The sequence below is a fragment of the Petaurus breviceps genome, unplaced genomic scaffold (genome assembly GCF_028583685.1).
Source record: "Petaurus breviceps papuanus isolate PSGF00001 unplaced genomic scaffold, PetGlider_PUasm1.0 187, whole genome shotgun sequence".
In the NCBI taxonomy this organism is placed as follows: Eukaryota; Metazoa; Chordata; class Mammalia; order Diprotodontia; family Petauridae; genus Petaurus; species Petaurus breviceps.
The window spans coordinates 20,551,654-20,569,652 of NW_027185799.1; the positions used below are offsets into that span (position 1 = coordinate 20,551,654).

Below are 17,999 nucleotides of genomic sequence, written 5' to 3' on the forward strand. Positions count from 1 at the left end.
AAATAGTCTTTTATGCAAATATACATTTCATTTTTAAATAAAGTGGTCAACCCTTCAGTGTTGTACTCTCTGCAGTAAAGTTTATATGCTTGACAGTTTAGCTTGAGAAAGTACCTCAGTGTTTTATACCTTATCTTGCCAGGAAATCTTCATAATCTTCCTAAGACAATTCAAATGGAAAAGACTGTTTCCCAGCATGGTGCTGGTATACTGTCCAGGTTTCACAGGCATACAACAATAAGGTCAGTACAATGGCTCTGTAGACCTTCAGTTTGGTAGGTAGACTAGTATCTCTTCTCTCGTACACTTTTATTATGAGTCTCCAAAACACTGGGATAGCTCTGGCAATGAGTGTGTTAACTTCATTATCAATTTACACATCCGAGGAGAGTATACTGCCAAAGTTAGTGAACTTACAAATGATATTCAGAATTTCACCATTTGCTATAAATGATGGTTCCATATATGAATGACATGGTGCTAGCTAGTGGAGAACCTCTATTTTCTTGGTGTTAATTGTTAAACCAGTATATCTATTTTACAAATGAAGCTCAAAGACATTGTGACTTGCTCATAGCTCTATAGCTGATAAGTGTCAAAGATAGAATTCAAATATAAAACTTCCTGAGCCTGAATCCAACATTTTATCTGCTATAGCATTGTTGTGGTTTAGTCATTTTCAGTTATGTCTGACTCTTTGTGATGCCTTATGAGGATTTTCTTGGCAAATATACTGCAGTGGTTTGCCTGTTCCTTCTTCAGCCCATTTTACTGATGAGGAAACTGAGGGAAACAGTGTTAAGTGACTAGCCTGGGGCCACATGGCTACTAAGTGTCTGAGGTGATGTTTGAACTCAGGTCTTAATGATCTGTGCTAAATGATCCTTACTATAACCCTGGGATGTAGGTGCTATTACTATCACTTCTTTATAGTTGAGGAAACTGAGATACATAGAGTTTAAGTGACTTGCCTAAGTAAGGACATAAAGTATGATTTGAATTCACATTGTCCTGACTCTAGGCTCAGTGCTCTATCCCTTGTACCCCCTATCTGCCAAAACTGTCAGTCCTTGCATTCAAGAAGCTTACATTCTACTTTAAGAATCTTGCCATTAATAACATAAATTGTAATTTGTTTTCTCTTTATATTATTCTATCATTTGAAGCATTTAAATGAAACATATGGAGTCTGTCCCCTTGAAGTATGTTCATCTCTGGAGGTTTTTTTTTTTGGTCATCAAAAGAACTTGTCTATTTACATTGGCATTCTATAAACTGTCTAAAATGTCTTCTTACAAGTATGGTTTTCTCTCATTACAGGATTGTATATTGTGTTTTTGTTTGTTTGTTTGTTTTGCTCAAGGTTACACTGCCAGTTATTTCTGGGTGTGGTGCCAAGTATCGGAGCCCGGATTTGATCCTCAGGTCATCCCGACACTGGAGCCGGTGCTCTTACTTGCTGAGCCACCTGGCCACCCCTAAGCAATTGGGGTTAAGTAACTTGCTCAAGGTTACACAGCCAGGTGTTTCTGGGTGGATGCTAAGTGTCTGCACCTGGATTCGATCCCCAGGTCGTCCCGACACTGGAGCCAGTGCTCTTACTTGTTGTGCTACCTGGCTGCCCCTATTGTGTTTTCTTTAAGTCATAAATGTTTTGTGACTAAATTGAACACTTGTGTCCTTAAGACTTTCAGTATCACAAATTTAAGAAAGACTCATTCAATTGAACAAACCCATCTTCATCTGTCTCCATTTTTGAATATTTTATATGAACCTTTATAATGTAGTTAGTTTTCCCTCACTGAATGTATTCTCATAAATCTTAGACAGGATAATGAATCAAATGTTACTTTTTGCAATCAATTACTTGAGTAGATTATATTGGCTTATTAATGGCAGGTTGAATGAAAAGAAATGCTAGGGAAGGTGGACTATCTTTACCAGATTTCAATCTGTACTATAAAGCAGCAGTCATCAAAACTACTTGGTACTGGCTGAGGATTAGAGGAGTGGATCAATGGAATAGATTAGGCACATGAGATTCAGAAGTCATTGACTATAGTAATGTATTGTTTGATAAACCTCCAGACCCTGGTTTTTGGGATAAGAACTCACTATTTGACAAAAATTGCTGGGAAAACTGAAATATAGTATGGCAGAAACTGGGCATAGACCATTAACTAACACCACATACCAAAATCAAGTCTAAATGCGTTCATGATCTAGGTATAAAGGTTGATACTGTAAGAAGTCTCCTAAAACAAGGAATAGTTTACCTATCAGACTTGTGCAGAGGGAAAGACTTTATGACTAAACAAGAATTAGAGAACATTATAAAATGTAAAATAGATAATTTTGACTACATGAAATTGAAAAGTTTCTGTACAAACAAAGCCAATGTAACCAAGATTAAGAGGGAGGTGGGAAATTGGGAAAGAATCTTTACAACCTATGTTTCTGACAAAGGACTCATTTCTAAAATTTACAGAGAATTGAGTCAAATTTATAAGAATACAAGTCATTCCCCAATTGATAAATGGTCAAAGGATATGAACAGGCAGTTTTCAGAGAAAGAAGGTAAAGCTATCTATAAGCACATGAAGAAATGCTCTAATTCACTATTGATTAGAGAAATGCAAATCAAAACAACTCTGAGGTACCATATCTCACCAGTCAGATCGGCTAAGATGACAAAAAAGGAAAATGACAAATGCTGAAGAGGATGTGGGCAAACTGGAAGACTAATGCATTGTTGGTGGAGTTGTGAACTGATCCAGCCTTTCTGGAGAGCAATCTGGAATTATGCCCAAAGGGCCATAAATACTTTCATACCCTTTGATCCAGCAATACCACTCCTAGGGTTATATCCCAAAGAGATCATAGAAATGGGAGAAAGACCCATATCTACAAAAATGTTTATAGCAGCTCTTTTTGTGGTGGCAAAGAATTGGAAATTAAGGGGGTGCCCATCAATTAGGGAATGGCTGAACAAGTGGTATATGCATGTTATAGAATATTATTGTTATATAAGAAACGAGGAGCAGGCAGTCTTCATATTTACCTGGAGAGGCTTAAAAGAACTGATGCTGAGTGAGAAGAGTAGAACCAGGAGAAATTTGTACACAATTACAGACACAACATATGTGTGATGACCAACTTTGTTAGACTGGACTCTTCTCAGCAATGCAGTGATATAAGTAAATCCCAAAAGACTCATGATGGAAAGAAAAATGTGCATCCAGAGAAAGAACTAAGTTTATATCCAGGTGGAAGCAAAATACCTGATCTTTTTCATTCTCTTATTTGGTTTTATGTCCTCTTTACCATTTTTCATTCCAGCTGGTACAATCCGTCCTTATAACCTGACCAATGTATAATGTGAAAGTATTTACAGATCCTATACTTGACTATAAGCTGCCATGGGGGGGGGAAGGGAAGGAGGGGGACAAAATGTGAAATTCAAGGAATTGTGGAATTGAATCCTGTCAACTAAAAGGAAACAGACAAGTTAATTTAAAAAAAGGGAAAAAAATTGACTTAGCTTATGACCAGTGATTGTTTTGACTCTTTTTTTACAGAGATGCTTGACAAATAAATTATTGTAATTTGTATGTGCGTTTTTCTTTGGATACTTTCTGAAAATCTATTGATGCTTCTAATTAAAACATCGCTTGTTTATTTACCATAAAAACATCTTTCCATTATTATACATTTTTTCTACTTCACTTTATTAGATGAATACACAGTTGCCCACAGGATAGTAAAGACAGGAGGCTCAATTAGCATAATGTCAAAGAATTCTATGGAATAACTGAGTTGAATTCAAAATTAGATTCTTTTCAACTTTCTACTCAGTATTCTATTCCAGAAAGAGGCTGAAGTCTAGAATTACATCATAGCTAGTTCATTCTCCAAAAAGGAAAGGTTTATAAAAATTATTTGATTCCTTTAATACATAGAATATCCCAAAGGTTCATCTTTCAATCATTTCTTGATTATATATTTTGGCATTCAAGAATTTTATAGCTGTTTGATTATGTAGCTGTCTATTCTTTAAAGGCATCATTATCTATTTGTTATTCTTCAATAAATTGTAAAACTCAAACTGGTTTCCTTGTTGACTAGTTACCTTTCATAATAATTTCATTATGCATATGAGCTAAAATTATCATCAAAAATAATACAGGGGGCGGCTAGGTAGCACAGCGAGTAAGAACACCGGCTCCAGTGTTGAGAAGACCTGGAGATCGAATCGCGGGCTCAGAAACTTAGCACCCACCCAGAAACACCTGGCCGTGTAACCTTGAGCAAGTTACTTAACCCCAATTGCTTAGGGGCAGCCAGGTGGCTCAGTGAGTAAGAGCACCGGCTCCAGTGTTGGGATGACCTGGATCAAATCCAGGCTCAGATACTCAGCACCACACCCAGAAATAACTGGCTGTGTAACCTTGAGCAAGTTACTTAACCCCGATTGCTTAAAAAAAAATAATTCAGAAGGTTTGAGTCATGTAACTCTACTTAGCTGATCTTGCAATATGATTGTTTTTTTTTTTTGTTTTTTTTGTTTTTTTGCTATATGGGGCTCCTCTTCCATTGTTTTACATGAACCAAATGAATTTGAATTAGGTGGTTTTGACCATATCAAAAACCTAAAGAATGAAGGGAGGCATTCAGATTACTGTTGGAGGCACATTACTTTTGACTCAAATCAGACAACCTACTATTTTTACTGCCTTCTTCTTTAGAGACATCATGATTTCAGATAATAGCATTGCATCTTCAACTCTTACATCTATTGCATTAAGATTGACAGGCAGCTGGAATTGTTTGACCCAGGGATACCACCAAAACTGTAAAGTAGTAGCCAGTAGCATAACTTAAAAAACTTTATAATGTCACCTACAAAAATAAAGCAAACAAGCAAAACAACTCAAAACAGAGTGTGTGTTGCAGTGACAAGTGTACACTAGATAAAGAGGGGGGTCTCATGTAACAGTGCTGAATTTGCATGTGTACTTGGGTTTGTAATAATTTTTTAATACAGATCATGTAATTAAACATTGTCTTACTAAAATTTCTGGGTTCCTCTGCTGTAAAGCCACTCACAAGCTACTTTCCAGAGGACTGCTGCTATGAATAGCTTTCAAAGTTCTGATTACATAGTATAGTGAGCTCTCCATTTGTTCAATAACAAATCAGAGCAAAACATTAATAGAAAATCAAAATATAACATTCAACAACTTATCACTAATATGGCCACATAGTTTTCACCAAAGTGTCATATAGTTTTAAACAAATTACATTCATTTAGTTAATTGCAAAATCCTTAATTCAATCACAAAGTACAAAAGTCAAAGTTCTCCACTCCTAGGTCACAGTAAATCATAATCTTCTCAGTCAGTACATAGTATCCAACTAAAATCTTCTTTCAGCTTGACTCAAAGCTGGCTCTCAGCTTCTATGGTTCCTCTTCCATGATCCTGGCTCCAACTGTCACCTGGGTTCAAAGGCAGGCAGCTCCAAGTTCTTTGTCCAGGTCCTTGTCCAGTTCTTCCTCCAGTTCCCATTCCATATTGAAGTTCACAGTGTCCAGTCCACCTCAAGTCCTTCACAAGTCCTGTTTCTGAGAAGATAAAGCTTGACAGAGCCACAATAATATTCATACACATTGCTGGCACCATCATCAATTCACTATCTGCCTGTGAAATCAACTCAGACCCACCAACAAGGTCTGAGAACTCAACACAAATCATCAACATAGAAAACAAAACAGACCCACAAACAAGGTCCAAGAGGTCAGCACAAATCATTACTAAAGTCCCAGGACCTCCAAAACCCTCCTCCAGGACTTCTGTAACCATACAACCAGAAAATCCTCTTTCAGGGCTTCAAATAAAGTCCCAGGGATTCTGTACAAAGTATCACAAACAAACATCAACATAGACAGAGCAGACAAACAGATTGCCAGGATACCACAAGTTTTCTCCTTCTTGACTCTGCCACCATAAGAGTCCTCTTCTCAGTTCTGCTGTCTCCAGCCTAGAAATTCTTCTTATATATGGTCATTAGTTCCTCCTTTTCCTGTTGCAGGAGTTCATCACTTCTAGGGTTCACAAGTTGAGGGGTTCATACGTTCTGTTTCTTAATAGACTGGATACAAGGCTCAAAAGAAACTTGAACTGAAAGAAGGTGTTAATTCAATAGTTAAAACAAGGTGTGAACTACTTCTGTGTTTGCCATTACATTTTCACATTAGAATTTACTGAGGAGTGACGAGAACCCTGTATTTTATGGGAAAATCACGTCAAATTTCATTTTAAATAAAGTTTAAATGAAAATTTGTGGAAAGCTACATTTTCTGCATATGTTCCTCAATTCAATAAGCATTTATTAAGTGCCTACTGCAAGTAAAATCTAGTTCTAGGAACTGATGTATGAATGGATCAATATAGATATATGTACATACACACACATATGTGCATATAGTCCCTGACCTGCAGGAATTACTTTATAATATTTGCATCTGAGATGATAGATAGATATGTGTGTGTATGTATAGATATGTGTGTGCATATATATTTATACATATACATGTGTATATATACACACACATATATAGCTCTATGTGTGTGTGTGTGTATGGTATAATGTGGTACATGACAAGAAACCCAAAAGTGCCTTAAAAAATCTGGTAAAAAAAATCACTTCATTTGGGTGAGAAGATATGAAAAAAGGGAATTCTTAGCATTCATAGTTTGCTGTTAACAATATCAGTGTATAGATATGTCTTTTTATATCTTATGTTCATTCTGAACTTGAGTAAGAATAACAAATTCATTTGGATGTTGATTTTTTTTTTCATTTGGTTTTGTTTGTTTGTTTTTGCATCATAAAACAAACCATGATATCTGTTCTTGGTATATTTACTTCTATGCTGAAAATGTTTGTGGACTCAGCTCAAGATATAATTATTTATTAATCAGGAAAGTTCAGTAAAACTCATTAGATTTTGTTGAAAATATTTGATCATTTAAGCATATTTCAAGTCATATTTTAAGTTTCTCTGATATGTTAATAAAGAATAATGAGGCCTCTAGGATCAGATCATAAAATAATTGCAGGTCACCCAGCAAAGGCCAAATAACTTCTTATTTCATGTGTTTGGGGGTTTCTGTTGATGTTTTCATTGTATTAGATGACTGCTTGAGCACCTTCAATTTCTGTGATTTTGTGTTTTTAGTATTAGAAAGGACTTCAAAGAGTAGATGGGGGGTAGAGGAGGGGTATTGGTTGGATCATAGATGAAGTCATCTAGTATAAAACAAATATGAACAGGAATCCCTTACCAGGGGTCAGGAACCTTTGGCCTTGAGGCCATACATGGCCCTCTAGGTTCTCAAGTGTAGCCCTTGGACTCAAGGTGTGAAGTTTGAATTCAGTCCAAAGCTTGAACTTGAAGTCACAGGTGACCTCAAATCTGCAGGTTTTCCACTCCTGCCTTATACAACAACCATCAAAAAATTTGAAATCAGAGGACCTGAAATTCAAATTTGGTTTTGTAATTTATTGTTTTACTTTGAGCAAGTCATTTAATCTCGCTGGGACTTCAGCTTCCTCACCTATAAGTGAGGATATACTAAAGTCAGTATTGTCAAAGTGAAATAGAAATTAATTCGTGCAGGCTCCATATTGACTTAGAAACTCTCACATTAACATTAGTTATGTTTTATTGTATTTTAATTTATTTTGTTAAACATTTCCAATTACATTTTAATCTGGTTCCTGCTTGATTCAGGGATTTTGGTCAAGAGTTTAACATCTCTAAGCTACGTCACTTCTAAGATTCCACTTAAATCTTATCCATGACTTTGTGGTCCTAATAGTAAAGCTAAAATAGGAATTGATTTTTCAAAAAATAAAGTAAAGTGAACATCATTTTATTTTCATATTAAACCTACAATGCATTAAAATTACCCAGGTCTGTGTCTAGTCAATGGGGAATGATTTAGGCCAGAATCAACTTAATATCTATTTTGTCAATGTTACATGCTTATTGGTGATTACATGACTGCATAGATGTAAGTGTTTTCTCCATCTAACTGATTCAGCTGTTTACCCTTTCTTGGAGGGAGCTATGTTGTGATCAGTTTTGCTTTTCCTTCTTTAATTATTTATTTTCCACAAATACTAGGTTTTCTATGTGGTTTCAAATGTGATTCTGGTAGAAGTGGTATTATTAGAATATACAGGTTAAGCCACATTTGGAGAATTATATTTTGTCCTCAGCACAACATATTAATAACCTGAAGTTTACCCAACAAAGGTCTCTGTATTGTGAAATCTAGAAGCTATGTGCTCATAAGGAAAATCAGAATTTTAATTTATCTGGGGCATTTCACTCAAAATATTAATTTAAATTATCTTATTAAATTTTTTGCTTGTCTTCTTTTTTTATCTCTATACTATGTACTAAATGATGGTAAGAATGCAAAAGTAAAAAAAAATGAAATAAAAGTTCTTGCCTTTAAGAAACTTTCTAATTAATAGTCTATCATTCAAGTATCAAATAAGTACCTGCTGCATGCAAAATACTTTTTGGGTCACTAGAGATATAAAGACAAAAACAAATTTGTCATTTCTTTTAAAGATTCTCATTCTGGGGCGGCCAGGTAACACATCAAGTAAGAGCACTGGCTCCAGTGTTGGGATGACCTGGGGATCGAATCCGGGCTCAGACACTTAGCAACACACCCAGAAATAACTGGCTGTGTAACCTTGAGCAAGTTACCTAACCCCGATTGCTTAAAAAAAAAAACGACTCTCATTCTCCTGTGAAAGGACAGCTGATTAATCTTAAAACAAGTCAGTGCTACAACATTCTAAATATGATACCAATAAAGGGGAAAGAGTTGGAGACAAGAGAAGGAAAGTTATTCGAGGGTGGTCTTAAATCATAGAATGAGGAAAAGAGGACTTTAAAGGCTGTTTTTGGAATTCAGACCTCAGCTTGAACTTGTAACTGTGATTATATTGCCTCTTTAATCACAGCTGTTGATGCATGACATGTGAGCCAAGAATGGTTCTAGTTAGCAGTTACGTAGCAATTATATAGCATTTTATCAAGCTTGTGCATTTTTCAAAGTGCTTGACAAACATTTTTATTAGTCATTCCTGACAACAGCCATGCGAATAAGTTAATGTTATAGCCTCATTTTACAGAGCAGGAAAATGAAATGCAGATAGTTTCTCTAAAAACCTGGCCAGAGATAACTCAGCTTTGGATGGGTTGTGGGTAAATCCCAACATAAGGGAATATGAAGCAGACATGCAATTGAGTCGTTGTCGATATCTCATTAATCCAGTGACCATTAATAAGTGGGTACATTCAGGAGTTACTAATTGGAATTTTTTATAAAATTTTAATACAGAAGGGAGAACCACTTTATTGAAAGATAATAGTGTCTGTGTAGCCCAATACTACCCAATATATAATCTTAGATACCCAAGCTAAACTTTACTATTTCTTTGTCTTTATAGCCTCCCTGCCTATGCACAGACATTCATTTCTCTGCACATAGAAGGTGCTCCCTCCTCACCGCCTGCTTTTGAAATCTCTAACTTCCTTCAAAGTATAACTTAGTTACCACCTCCTACATGAAGCCTTTATTGTTTCCTCTAGCTATCAATATTCTTTCCCTTTTAAAATTATAAAATCTTATATATACTTTTTATTTACATATCTTTGTACATTCTGTATCCCTCAAGCAGGGTGTAAAGATCTTAAGGGTTGGAGATGATATTTTGTTTCCTCTTTTAATTCCCAGCACTTAGATATTTAATAAGTGCTTGTTGAATTGGGGGGAGGGAAGGATCTTAGACATTATGAAAGAAAAATATGTATAGTTTAAACAGCCCAAGTAGTGATGATTTAAGCAGATTTTTGTTCAAGAAGACATAGAAAAAAAGATTTTGGTAGGTTATTTTCTAGGTGAATTTTAAGATTATTGTATTAATTTGATTTCTGTTGATTTTTTTCACATATAAATAAAAAATAGTGTTGGAAATACTTTCTTCTTATTAAAATTCTGACTTAGAAAAATATAAGCATTTAATGATCAGATAGGCTGAATAGACTTAGGGGAAGAGGTAGATAGATAGATAGATAGATAGATAGATAGATAGATAGATAGATAGATGTATATATATACATATATATGAAATATATATATGAAATCTGTATATACTTATGAATATAACTATAAATACATTTTTAAATAGTACCTACTACGTGCTAAACACTATGCTGAGCTTTGCAAATATTACCTAAGTGAGCCACGCAATAATCCTGCAAGGTAAGCACCATTATTATTCCCATTTCATGGATGGGAAAACTCAGAGGTTAAGTGACTTGTTTAGAAACACACAGCTTGTAAGTGTCTGAAATTGGATTTTAACTTAGGTCTTCCTGACTTCAGGCCTAACTCTCTACCCCCTGTGTCACTTTGATGTTTAGTGTGGTCCATTGTCATCCAATATGGATATATTTGTAAGGAAACCTCTTCTTACTATGGGAGAAATGAAGTGGCTAAAATTAATGACTTGAAATATATCTGAAGTAATAAAACTAGAAATTATCACACATACTTATTTTTATGAATTATTTCATTTTCTCTTCTCTCCTCCTCAGATTAAAAGTACAAACTTAAGATATTGTCATTTTGACTGACAGTTTTTTAAACAATCTTTTGAAAAAAATTTCCTGTATCATGTATCATCCACCTTTTAGAAGAATGTAGAAAGTACATTGTCGTTGTTGTTGCAGCTAGGTTGCACAGTGGATAGAGGGCTGGAACTGGAGTCTGAAAGAACTGAGTTCAAATCAGGCCTCAGATACTTTCTAGCTCTGTGGCCCTGGGCAAGTCACTTAGCCCTGTTTGCCTCAGTTTTCTCATCTGCAAAATGAGCTGGAGAAAGAAATGGCAAACCATTCCGGCATCTTTGCTAATAGAATCTCAAATGGGCCACTAAGGTCAGATGACACTGAAACAGCTAAACAACAAAGAAGGAAAGTTCAAACTGTATTACAATATAGTTTTTAAGCAATATAGTTCATGAGGGGATAACTGCTACCAATAAGTAAAAGTTAAGATCTTTTTGAATGCCAAATTTCAGTGAATGATGATGTTATTAGTGCCAAACAAAAGCATATTTTGCCAGCACATATAAAGAGTAATACTAAAAGAGTGTAAAGATGGATTTTTATAAGGGATAGATGTTAATTCTATTAAATACTGCATCTCAGTTACTAACACTGAACTATAAATTATGCATGTAGCAGGTAATACACTTACAATACTGCTGTTAACTGAGAGCATGTCCCTTTTTTTAGCTAATACTTTAATGTGAAGTTATTAATGAACAGTACAGTTATTAGCCAACAGAATTAGGATGCTATCCAAGATTCTGACAATGGAACTTTAAAATATATTTTCAAATAACTAAGTAGCATAGCATATGTCTTAGGGCCTGGACCTGTACTTTCATTGATATGGGGAATGTGTACATGAAGAAGCTCTTTCTGCCAACCTAAGACAGTACCTTTTCTGAAACTTCTACTCTCAAAGAGCTACTCAAAGATTAAATGACTTGCTCAAAGTCACACAGCTAGTCTATGTCAGAGACAGGACTTGAAGCCAGGTCTTCCTGGCTCCTCACCCTTTGTATTTTATTGCCTCTCAGCATACTTGATTTTGTATGTGTGTGTATGTGTATGTGTGTATCATAGGTGGTAAAATGGGGAGAATTCAACATGTTGGCACAAAAGCACAGCATTGCATGAAAGTTTGATTTTTCAGCACTAAGGATATTTTTCTTCCCACACTGCAACTAAATATGTTTTTGTCATATTAGAAATGCCAGGCGATCTTTAGAATCTTCCTAAAATAATTCAAATGGAAACTGAAATGGGAAATTAACTTCCTAGCATGTTGTTGGTAGATTATCTAGGTGTCACAGGCATGAGACAATGAGGTTAGCACATTGGCTCTATATGCCTTCAATTTTCATAGGCAGCTATATTAGAAGGCACCCTAGCACACCCAGGATGGCCTGCTAGCACAGGTTCTTTGATCTGTTTTTCTAAAGGAAAGACAGCTTCAAAGGGGTCAATGATTTTACTTTGATTAGACATATATGTCATTCACTCTTTCAGGGGAAGGCTCAACACCCTTATGTAAGCAGAGAAACATGCAGAATTAGTACAACATTTATCAACCTAATGAAGGTCTTTGATACTGTCAGTTACATGAGCTTGAGAAAAATTATATTAAAGTTTTGTTGCCTAAAGAAGTTCATCAGTATTGTACAGTAGTTCCATGATGGCTTACTTGCGCAGGTTCTATATAACGGGTGTTGTTCTCACATTTTCCCAGTAAACAATGGAGTGAAGAAGGGCTATGTACTTGCTCCCATGCTTTTTAGCATGATGTTTTCAGGGATATTGTCAGAGTCCTTGATTAGATTAACAAACATTATGTACAGACCTCTCTTTTGCTCCTAACATTTCTTCTGGAATTGTTGAGCAGCTAATACCATTTCATTCGTTCCATGGCCCTTTCTGGAGTCACACTGGCTCTCAGGTAGATGATCATCTTCCAAGTGAAGGGTCAACTAATTAAGGAGGATTCTGGAAAAAATCTTGTCATCAGTGATAAGAGAGGGATGCCCCTGTGATTGTCATCAGATAAGCTATTTCCTTTTCCTTCATAAAGATGGACAATAGAGACATCCTTGAATTTCTATAGGGATAATCTCCTTTTGCTACATAATCCATCAAATGCCAATTGTTGCTGCAAGGGTGCATCCATGAAGTTTTGTTGTGTTTGGATGAATGGAAGACAGTGTTGGTGATGAGGTCATGATATACACAAATCTTTAACAGTATGTGACCATTGCTCTTTCTGACTCCATTCCTCTTAAGGGCTCCCTGCCATGTCTGATAGTCTGCACCTACTCTTGAGTTAAAGTCACCCCAAATTATAAGTTTGTCCTCTTTCAGCACACTGATAGTGAGGGTCTCTAGATCTTCATAATATTTTCTTAACCTCTACAAAATTTGTCATGGTGGGAGCATATGCAGTAATGATGGTGGTGTGGTGCCTTCCTGCAAGTGGCAATTCCATTATTTTGAATATTTCATTTGATCCTTTTGAAAGATATACAAGCTTGTTGGCTAGATTATATTTATTTGCAAAACCTATGCCAGCTTATCCATGTTCCCCATCATTGCAGCTACTCCAGAAAAAAAAAGTGTCTCCAGCTCTGACTTCAGCAAACCTGGCCTTTATTTGCCAGTCTTGCTTCACTCAAGGGTGCTATTTTGATGTGATGCCTCCTAAGATCTCTCACAAAACAACTTTTAATCTTTCAGGAGTAATGGATTTCTTGTTGTCCACAGCATACACACATTCCATATGCCAATTGGGAATGCAATCATCATTGAAAAAGTTTTTTGTATAAGTTTTTGGGTTTTAACCACAGTGTGTCATGCCAGTCTGCAATGGTAAGCAGACCAGAGTTAGGTAGAGTCCCTAAAAATCACCAGATGTAAACAGTGCAGTCCTTAAGATGGCTGTTTAGACACCCAGTGGGCTGCTCAATCCCACTGCTTCTTCAGTACAGTGAGAAGGAAACTCTATGGCCTGAGTTGCTTGAGTGCAGGATTGTGGATTACAGGATTGTGACTACAGCTCCTAGTATATACACACCTGGTGCTTCATCACTAGCCTGTGACCACAGGACTCTGAAATAGGCAAAATGGTAAAATAATAAAATAGTTGAATAAAAAAAAATAATAAAATTGTAAAATTGCAAATAATAAAATAAATACTAATACTGAACATTAAATTAATTATAATACTAAATATTAAGTTAATATGAATACTAAATATTAAATTAAATAAATATACTAAATATGAATATTAAAACAGTATAGGTAATGGCTTTTAACTCCTATGAAAATTGAATTTAAATGAGGCAAAATTGTGTGAGTTCATTAGTCTCACTCTTTCTTCCAGAGTAATCAGTCTAGTGGAAAGACAAAAGTGAAGATGACTAGTGATAGCTTTGGATGTGGTGGACCACCCTGGCACCTTCAATGTCTGACCAAACTCTAAGTACTCCACAGTGCATGGTTTGGCCACCTCCATGGCCCAGTGAAACAAAATGTTCACATCTACCTTTTCTGCTGGGGAAATCTTTATATGCTTGTGGTAAACAACCCCCTAACTTGCTGAAGGGTGTGAGACCCCTTAGTTACCCTCAACCTTATTGACCCCATCTGCTGAAATAGGTTACCAGGGTGTGGTATGTATATGTAATACACAAAATAAAATACTGGATAATTCTGTGAGTTGGCTAGCAGCTCAAAAGATCATTCAAAAAACTTGTCAGTCATATTTGAGCTGAGCTTTGTAATCTCCATTGGAAATTTGAAAAGACAGGATATTATACATTTGGGGAAATATTGTACAAAATCATGAAGATGGGAAGTGGGGTGTCATGATTGAATAGTAGCAAGAAGGCCATTTGGCAGACTGTAGAAAGTATAAAGGGGAGTGATGTGTCATAAATTTGGAAAAGAAAGGACCTGTCTTTAGAAATGTCACTTTTGCAAATGTAAGGAAAATGGACTGGGGAGGGAAATAACTTGAGAAAATGAGAAGTTTGAAGTGAAGGCAAGAGAGAAGGGTTAAGGTTTGGGGGATTAGCAGACCAGATCCATTTTAAGACAGAGAAGTGTTTGAAGATAGAGCAGACCTCAGAATTGTGTGGACAAAAGGGAAAACAAATCCACAGAGACTACAGATGTATCTAAATGAAAATATCCAATTTTTATCTTTTTTGAAAATTTACAAAGACCTCTAAATCCAGCACAACTAACACAGACAGACACAGACTCCATTTCTCTACTATATCTATGAGTTTATCAATTTGGATGTTCCCAAAACTTTATCTCTCTCTATTTCCTAAACCACAGAATGGAGGTAATGACCTTATCTACCTCCTAGTATTTTTGTGAGGATTAAGTGAAATGAGATTTATAAAGCACTTAGCATAAAGCCTGAAATATAGGAGGCACTTAATAGATGTTTGTTCCTTCTTCCTTCTTCCTTCCTTCCTTCTTTCTTTCCTTCCTTCTTCTCTGAGTCTTATTTCCTTACATATATAATAAGAAACATAAAAAACTATAATGCCTGCCTCATAGGATTTTGTGAAAATTAAATGATGAAAGTTCTATAAATATTGAATCTATCTTGATTTGTTGAGACACATAGAAGATGAAACAGTTGATTATGATCCAGTTTGATACAGGAGTCCTAGTGATTCTACCTGTACGTCTGAATTAGAAGTAAATCCCAAATCTGTTTCCTCATGTAGGTCCAAAAGTCTTATAGAAGCAGCCCTGGCAAAGGGAAGAATTAGATCATCTGTCACTTCTTTGGGTTTCCTCATATATTTATCTAAATACAAACAGGTTCTAACTTGACTCTGAAAAAAAGAATATATTTCATCACGCAAAGTTTTTAATTACTTGTCTCTTGAATTTTATTTCATGTTCTAAGTAGCTCTGCATTTCTCTTTTTAAGTTTACCCTAAAAACAATGGCTTGAGATAAGGGACATGGTAAATTTCCTCCACCTTAGAATCAATTGGAGCTTTACTTTCAAAAAAATCAACTCACTTAAAAAAATCAGAGCTATTGTTTATCTTTCTATGAAATATTAATTTTCTACCAGTAATACTTTAAAAGGATCCTATTTGAAGTCCTGTTTTTGTGTAATATTAGGAAAACTATCTGAATGAGCTGTGATTTCACTGTACATAGAGAACTCCCTGTGATAGAACTCCCTCCACCCAACCTGATCAGAACTAAACTATTTATGATTCAGTAATTAAATTCTAGGGATTTGCCTGACATACATAAATTTGAAATTATTTGCTTACGGTTTTTCTAAAGTCCTCAAATTTCAGAGGCTGGATTTTTACTCCAAACCTGTCTGTGTTGCCATGCTGTCTTTCTCTGTATTCCTTATTTAAGTAATTGAATGTCTCCCTCATTGAACTTGTTAAAGCAGATCATAAAACATCCTCAACATTCTTTTTATTAAAGACATACCTCTTATGATTATGTAGGTGTTCATTTCTAGTAATATTTTATAACCTTTCATATATAAGTTCATCAAAATATTTCAAATGTATACAAATTCCCATAAAATGTTAATATTTAATAACCATAATATTACAAAATTATAGTATTAATTTCCTAATATTTGTATCTATGAAGATAAAGTTGTATTAAAAACACTTTTTCTTAAAGAAGTTACTTAAAGATTATTATGAACTCAGTAATTCTTCCATTTATAGGCATTAAGATAATTGTAGAATGTTTCAGGAAACATTTTCAAACTGCTGAAATAATGTCAAATATTTGGATGAAAAATTTAAAAAAATATTTCTTTCTACTTGAATACTTAACCATTTTGTTCTATGAGGCCAACATAATCTTAAAATTATCTTCTAGGTACAAAAATCATGTGATACAATTAGAAAGTTAGTTAATAAATATTGTTAAGTGACTATTATATGGCACTCACTAACCATGTAACCTTGGACATATAGGACAATTTCTTCAGGCTTTTTTTTCATTTCTCCAAAAATATAATAAAATACCATCAACCAAGTCTCCATTACAGCATTATTGTAAGGAAAACATATGACAATATGGGTGAAACAATGTCAGCTCTAAAGCTCAATATAAATGTGAGATATTATTCATATAGTGATTATATTATTTAAAACAGTATGCTGTTTTGTATACTTTCAGCAAAAGAACTCACATAATTTCACTTTTTAAAATAAAAAAAGTTTTCATTTTGTGTTTATGTTAAGGATCTTGCTTACATAAAGAGATATAAATGCCACCTTCATTTAGTTATTTTTTTTCAACTATCCTTACAGAATAGTGCCTATAAAAATGTAAGGAGAATATATAATCTTTGCCTAAATTGAACTGATTATGTAAATGTATTGAAAGCAAGTTGGAAGTATAAATCACAGATGTCGACTTGATGGAAAGTTTGTTAGCAGCAAAACTACTGCTCCCAAATCCCAACGTGTTAATTATAAGAAGGCATCTGGTACACAAATTTATGCTAAGCTAAGAAACATACAGATTAAAGTCAAATACTGTATGTGTATATAGCTATAGGACTTAATGACTTCAGTTACTAGACAATTTAAATAATAGTATGAAGTATTCATCGCCAAATATAAGTACAATCTACCTATATATTTAGCTATATAGATGCCTATATATAGTCAGCAATTCATTTGTGTGTGTGTGTGTGTATGTGTGATCAAAGGTCTAGGAAAGGTTAAAAAAATTAATTTCATTTAATATACATTGAAGAGTGTAAGGAGAAGCTAGATGACACACTGGATTGAGTGTTGAGCCTGGGAAGGAAGACCTTGAGCTCAAATCAGGCCTCAGACATTTACGAGAGGTAAATGGGCTAAAAAAGAGTCAGTTTTACTTAACCCTATTTGTCTTGCTTTCCTTATCTGTAAAGTGGGATGAGGGAGAAAATGGCCACCACCCAGTATCTTTGCCAAGAAAGCACCAATTAGGATCACAAAGAGTTGGACACTATTGAAATGATTGAATAACAAAAAAGAGCATAATACCAAAAAGCTTTATACTTATTTATAAGGGTATTGGCATTTTCTGGAATTCTAATGCCACAGAAAAAAAGAAAAGTAAATCATGTGTGTGTGTGTGTGTGTGTGTGTGTGTGTGTGTGTGTGTAGTAGTAGTAGTAGTAGTAGTAGTAGTAGTAGTAGTAGTAGTAGTAGTAGTATTAGCAGGAGGAGGAGGAAGAGGAGAAGAAGAAGAGAAGAAGAAGAAGAAGAAGAAGAAGAAGAAGAAGAAGAAGAAGAAG

The 17,999-nt window shown here is 35.0% G+C and overlaps 1 protein-coding gene across 14 annotated transcripts in view; it reads left to right on the forward strand.

The window, feature by feature from the left end:
* PTPRD (protein tyrosine phosphatase receptor type D) overlaps positions 1-17,999 on the forward strand; it is a 2,782,277-nt gene that overhangs the window by 142,014 nt on the left and 2,622,264 nt on the right. The window lies entirely within an intron of this gene.